At 41.4% G+C, this 6,403-nt stretch overlaps 1 protein-coding gene across 9 annotated transcripts in view; it reads right to left on the reverse strand.

Moving 5' to 3' along the window:
• BLTP1 (bridge-like lipid transfer protein family member 1) overlaps positions 1-528 on the reverse strand; it is a 169,084-nt gene extending 168,556 nt beyond the window's left edge. For all 9 annotated transcript variants that reach the window (XM_019667736.1, XM_019667803.1, XM_019668173.1 and 6 more), the window contains exon 1: positions 270-528. The gene's annotated coding sequence lies outside the window, so the exon portion shown is untranslated. The remainder of the gene's footprint in view (positions 1-269) is intronic.
• Positions 529-6,403: the final 5,875 nt, after the last annotated feature.

The following is a 6,403-nucleotide window of genomic DNA, read 5'->3' on the forward strand; positions in this document are numbered from 1 at the left end:
GCCTCAGCACTCTCCGCAGGGGCCGCTCCTGAATCCGAGTCCCCAACCATCTGATGATGGTCATGGCCCTTCCGGGCCTTCCCACTCGCCCAGGTCTACAGGTCTCAGTGCTGCAGGTAAGGACAGCAAAAGATGAAGAGGGGAGTCGACGCCGCAGCAGGCAGCCGCGACGACGCCAAACCGCCCCGACTCCGACCCGGCTGAGGTCCGGAGACGCTGGAAAAAGGGCTGCCACCCCAACCTAGCCTAACCCGGTCCCGTCCCCTCACCTGGCGAGCGCCGGGGCGGAACTGGAAGCGTCTGGCCTCCCATGGGAGGACGCTAAGGGCCTCGGGCAGCGACAGCAGCGCCGATCAGACGCAGCCTGCGGAGCTCTGCCCGCGCCCACACCCTCTCGCACTGCCAGCCGGGCCCGCCGCCGGAGGTCCAGCCCCGCCGCCCAAGGTCCGGGCCCGGCTGCGGTCACTGACATAGAGAGGGGCGGAGAAGGACGGGAGAGGTCCGAGCTAGGGGCCGGGCGGCACTGCGCCTGCGTCAACTGGCAACGTCTCACGTCACGACGCCGGCGCCTCAAGCCACGCCACCCGAGCCCCGCCCAGGACTCCGCGGCGCCCCGCCCCTTCCCCCCTCCCTCTCCCCGGGATGGGGGCCAGAGCCGGAGCCGTGTACTAGGGAAAGTGGAAAAACTTTCCGGTTCCTCAAATCGAAACGTAAACTGAAACTAAATGGCCCTGGAACTAGAAGAAAGAGGGAAGAGGCGGGAGGGGAGAAGGGAGAGAGGGGTGAGATTCACTGTGGTGCTGACCTAAGCACTGAGCGGACGTTGGAATCTAGTTTCTGACTCTACGCCTTTCCATCCCGGTGACCAAGAACTACCGGGCAACTACAGCTGCAAGTAGACAGTATCATCGTGATGAATTATTTTAAAAGCCTTTCTATTCTAAAGATGTTTGATGTTGTGAAGATCAGGAAGCTCTCTTTCACTGGACTCATTTTTTTCCCAGCGAGCTGGACCCTACACCTGTTTCCCGCCTTTCACTTTTCACCAGCTTGTCCCGAAAATTAGGGTACAAAAGCCACTGTCTCCATCCAGAGGCCTCAATAAGAATTGCTCTAGCGATGGAAGCCCTCTAATGAATTTTTTTTCTTTAACTTTGTATTTTGAAATAATTTCAGATTCACAGGAAATTGAAAAAAAAAAAAGTACGGAGTGGCCTTGTGTACTCTTCCCCCAATTTCCCCCAATGGTTATATCTTACATAATTATAATACAACGTTACCACCAGGAATTTGGCATTGGTATAATGTGTGTACAAAGCTTTATGTCATTTTATGACATGTAAATTCATGTAGCCATCATTGCAAACAAGATACAGAATTATTCTACCACCACAGTATTAGAAAGGGTTTGGGGGAACAGTTATCCCCTTACCTTGCTAGGGGGCATGTGAATTGATTTAGCCTTGATAGAGAGCAGTACAGCGATCTTTTAAAAACTTTAAGTGCACTACCTTTGACCCAGTATTTCCACTTCTAGAATGAATCATACAGATATCTTCGCACATGACCAAAATGTACCAGCTATCTATTGCTACGCTGTTCATAAAAGACTGTTAACAATCTACAAATGTTCAATTATAAAAAACTAGTTAAAAATTATGCAACATTTGTAGAGCAATGGAAAATGTGATAGCTATAAATGCCCTAATCAGGACCCCCTCTCATTTCGAGAGCTGTAACTTCCTGCTCTACTAAAATTATCCTCTGCTACAAACTGTAAAAATAAATAAAATAAATGCCCTGCTATGAGATGACCTTATAGTTTTATAATATAATGTAATTATAAAAAGGTGAAGAGGAAAAAAATAGATGTGTATGTATGAAAAGTAATAATAGTCCAAAACCAACAAACTGACTTGAAAAACATACTGGTCAAAAGACCAAATTGACATACAATATTATTCAGCTTCAGCTTCAGGTGTACAGTGCAGGTGTCAAGCCTCTACACCATCCATGAAGTAGCCTCCTTAAAAAGACATGTGAATAATATTGCATGTCAACTATAATTATATATATATATATATATATATATATATATATATAGTCACGGGATGTGGAGTATAGTATGGGAAGTGGAGTCAATGGAATTGTAAAAGATATGTATGATATGGGGGGGGCGGTGGATTGGGGGAGGAGAGTTGTCACTCTGTGAGGGATGAAATGTATAACTATTGCATTATTTTGTACACCTGAAACTAAAATAAAAGACCAAATTGGACAAAAGTTAAAATTTCCAGTCAATGGCACCTAGTGTAAAATAACGTGAATGTGTGTGTGTGTGTGTGTACACACACACACACACACACTTTTAGGCATAAGTTATACATGGGGAAATACTGGAGGAATGGGTACAGACCATCATAGGAAAGGGGAAGTTTTCCTGGACCAGGATGAGTTTGGAGAAAGATTCACTGTGTATCCTTTCTATAACATCTGAGTTTTGTAATGTGTGCATGCGTTACCTCTTCTAAAGTAAAATAAAGTATTTTCATGAAATATAATTATCTTTTTCTTTGGCTCGCCCACCAATTTATGCTTTCTCCCTCCAGACCCAAGCTGAGTTTATACTTGTATTGGTTTGCTGAGGCTGCCATAACAAAATCACAGAGTGTGTGGTTTAACCAGCAAACTTATTTTCTAACTGTTGAGGAGACTGGAAATCTGAGATCAAGATCTCAGCAGGTTCAGTTTTTACTGAGACTCTCTCCTGCAGATGGCTGCCTTCTCATGTGTCTTCACCTGGTCCTGTCTCTGTGCAAGGGTGACCTTGGTGTCTCTCCATGAGTCCCAATCTCTTCTTCTTGCAAAGACACCAGTGGATTGGATTAGAGCTCATCCTAACACCCTCATTTTCACTTAATTACCTCTTTAAAGGCCCTATCTCCTGGGGAGGTCTGAGGATTAAGGCTTCAACATAAATGAGGGGACACAATTCAGGTCATAACACTTGACATAATGCCTCCTAGAACGACTCTCATTTTCACTCTTCTACAATTCTTTAAATATACGCTCCACGTACTTTATTTTAGAACTCTTTATTTTGTAATCTTGTCCATTTATCAATCTTTTTTTAAAAGTGTAAAGTTTAAAAATTTTTGTAAGTTATCATTTCACTTTGTGTATGTTCCAGAAAAGGCTGGAGGGTGGGGTTTTTACCCTCATCCCTTAATATTGGTCACACCTGCTTGGCATGTGTGCTAGCCTAAGTGACAGCATCCTAATTCTCAAAGGAACTCTTTCCATTTCCTTTTTTGCTGCAGTATTTCTGCAATTAATTGATCGTGTATCATTGTACTTCAGTTCCTCTGGTCACAATGTGACAAATTGTTTCAAAGTCTCCTTCAATTTAATTTTTCATGCCTCTATTTTCCTTCTTCAGTCAAGAAATATTTAATATCTTGTATGCCAGACATTGGACTAGGCCCTAGCTATGCAGAAATGACCAAGGTGGACATGGCCCCTCCCCCTGAGGAGCTTATAGTCAGTGGTCAATACAGAGAGTAAACCAAAAGTTAAATTCTAAGCTATCACTGCAGTCTAATGATTCCTGTTTATAATAGTTTCCTTCCCCCAACCCACATTAGGTTCAAGCTCTTCGGACCATATGTGATAGAGCCCTAACCCAAGTTGGCGTAAGTGACAATGATGTGCTGGCCCTCAAAAGCTCTGAACTCTAGAAGGAGATTGGCTTCAGGCCAAGCATGAGGCTCCAAGCTGTGCCTATCTCGAGACCTGACTTCTGTGTCTCTCAGCAAAGCCACTCACTGAGTTCGCTTCAATCGCGTGTTTCTCGTGGTAGCAAAACAGTGGCAGAGCTTCAGGTCCTACTCCCTCCCCATTTGTTGATCAAGCAACAAAAAGCAAGAGTCTTTTCTCCAGAAATCTCAGTCAAAGTCTCCTTGAGTCTCACAGACTGTTCTTGGGTCTCACGCTTATCCCTATGGCAATGGGGACTCCAGTGGTGTTGACTCGTGTAGCCCTTGGTCATGCCCTCCACCCCCAGAATCAGAGCTAGAACCAACCTCACACCATCACCACTTCATCAGTAAAGATGCAGCACAATGTTTTCCAATTTTTCTGTTTCTAAGTTCCTTTCTGCCCTCCTAGACTGTGAATTATCTGAGGAAGGAACTGTCTTACAGGGCTTTGTACTCAGGCCTAGCATTGTGACTGGCATAACGTAAGCACTCAATAAATGGTTATTAAATAAGTGAAGGAAGAAACAATTCATTTCAGATAACAGGAAATCTATATACAAACAAAAATGTGAAAGAGTGTTTAAAAAATCAACACTTGAATGTGAAATACTGCACACTTTACTTGAATTTCTATTTACTTTAGAACAATACTTTAAAAATAAAGTTACCATTACCTGGCGCTTTGGGTTACTGACTAGACTTCTCAATTTGAAATATGATGTAATAATCCAACATCTATTATTTTTAAAGGGCCCTACATTTTCTACTATCCCTCCATATTCAAATTTGCTGAGTGACATCATTATATTATGAGCATCATAACTGCTGTAGTTAATACATATTAAGCACTATACAATACATATAAAACATTGTCAATATGCTTTTCTAAAGCACTTTGTAGATATTAATTCATTTGTTCCTCACAAGAAGGTATGGGGATCTAAAATCAAAATAGCTTAGAGATGAAAGCAGATGTCTTTTAAACAAACGAAATAGGACCCAGCTTTTGTTTTTAACATATATAACAATTTGTCTGATTTAGAGTAAACCTTTCTGATCTAAAAAGATACAATATAGAAAGCAGTGCAAAACTGACACCTAAATCTGGTATTTATTGTTAAAAACTGGTTTAGTCAAGAAGTTTCCAAATGAAGCCTTAAGTAGAAAGTGTTAACAGTAATACATTCAAGCTCATTGTAAAATCCAAAGTGCAGATGATGCACCAAGATTTGTTAAGATTTGTTAAAATAAAGATGGAAACAAAAATATCCATCAGTATCCATCGTTGCAGAGAAACTGGAGTCTACTTGTAGCAATAAGACCCTAAGCCAGTAAGACACTGCTATTTTCAATGCAAATTAGCATAATTACCACATTTATGTTACTCAAAATGCTTTTTTCTCTATCAGTGTTATTTCCTTGTTGTCTGAAAAAGCAACTTTATGATGCAATTTCTAAAAGTAGCTGTGTCCAGTTAAAAAGAACTAAAATTTATCTGCCTGAAAAAATTTCTCTTATGGAATTTTGGTACATACTATCCTCATTCTAAGGACCTTTTGCACATACCGAGGTGTAATAAAAAAACATGGTGAATGTTTAAATTAAAAAATGTATTACAGTAAAAGACACATTGCCGTTAATCCCCCTCAAAATAGTCCCTCTCACTTCGAACACTTATCCCATCGTTCTTGCCACTTTCTGAAGCAGTTCTGGAAGTCCTTTTTCGTGTCTTTAGCTGTACTGTCATGGCTGCCTGGATGTCCTGAATCATTTTGACTTGGGGGAAGAGCCAGAAGTCGCATGGTGCCAGATCCGGTGAATAAGGTGGATGAGGACACACCGTAATGTTTTTATTTGACAGAAATTGCCGTATACCAGAAGCGATGTATGACACAGAGTGTTGTCATGATGGAGGATAATTTATGGTACACTTTAAAGCACACCTTCTCTCAACCGTAGCTCACACCCAACTGACTGCACCAAACAAGTTGAAACTTGTCACACACTGCTTGTTACTAAGGTTCAACACCCCACTTCACATATTGAAGATCCCTGCCTTTTCATGGATGGCACTCAGCAGCAGCATTCACCATAGTGTTTGATCACACCACAGCGTATGTAATCAAATAGACCAATGAAGGATAATGCTGTCAACTGGAGAAAAGAGTTTTCAAAGTACGAATTACTGTAGTTCCTGAATATCTTCTCATAGACAAGGAAACTGAAGTTATACATTTCCTTCCCACCATTCAGCATATGACAACAATAAAATGTGGTCATCAGAAGTATTGAATTCTACGATTAAGTTTTGGGGTGTCTTCAATTGTCATACAACATTGTGTGAGTTTAAGGATTAATTTTGGGGGTATCTTCAAATGTCATATAACATGGTGTGAGTTTAAGGTGTACAGTGTGTTAATTTGACACATTTACATATTGCAACATGTTGACTGCTATAGCTTCAGCTAACATCCCCATCATGTCACATAATCATCCTTTTTGGTGGGGAAAACATTTCAGATCTAGTCTCTTAGCAACTTTGAAGTATGTAATATAGCATGCTCACCAAAATCACTATTATGTTCATTAGACCTCTAAGACTTGTTTATCTACTACTTGCCTACAATTAAGTGTTGTACCATGTT

Source organism: Hipposideros armiger, unplaced genomic scaffold, assembly GCF_001890085.2.
Source record: "Hipposideros armiger isolate ML-2016 unplaced genomic scaffold, ASM189008v1 scaffold_1, whole genome shotgun sequence".
Classification (NCBI taxonomy): domain Eukaryota; kingdom Metazoa; phylum Chordata; class Mammalia; order Chiroptera; family Hipposideridae; genus Hipposideros; species Hipposideros armiger.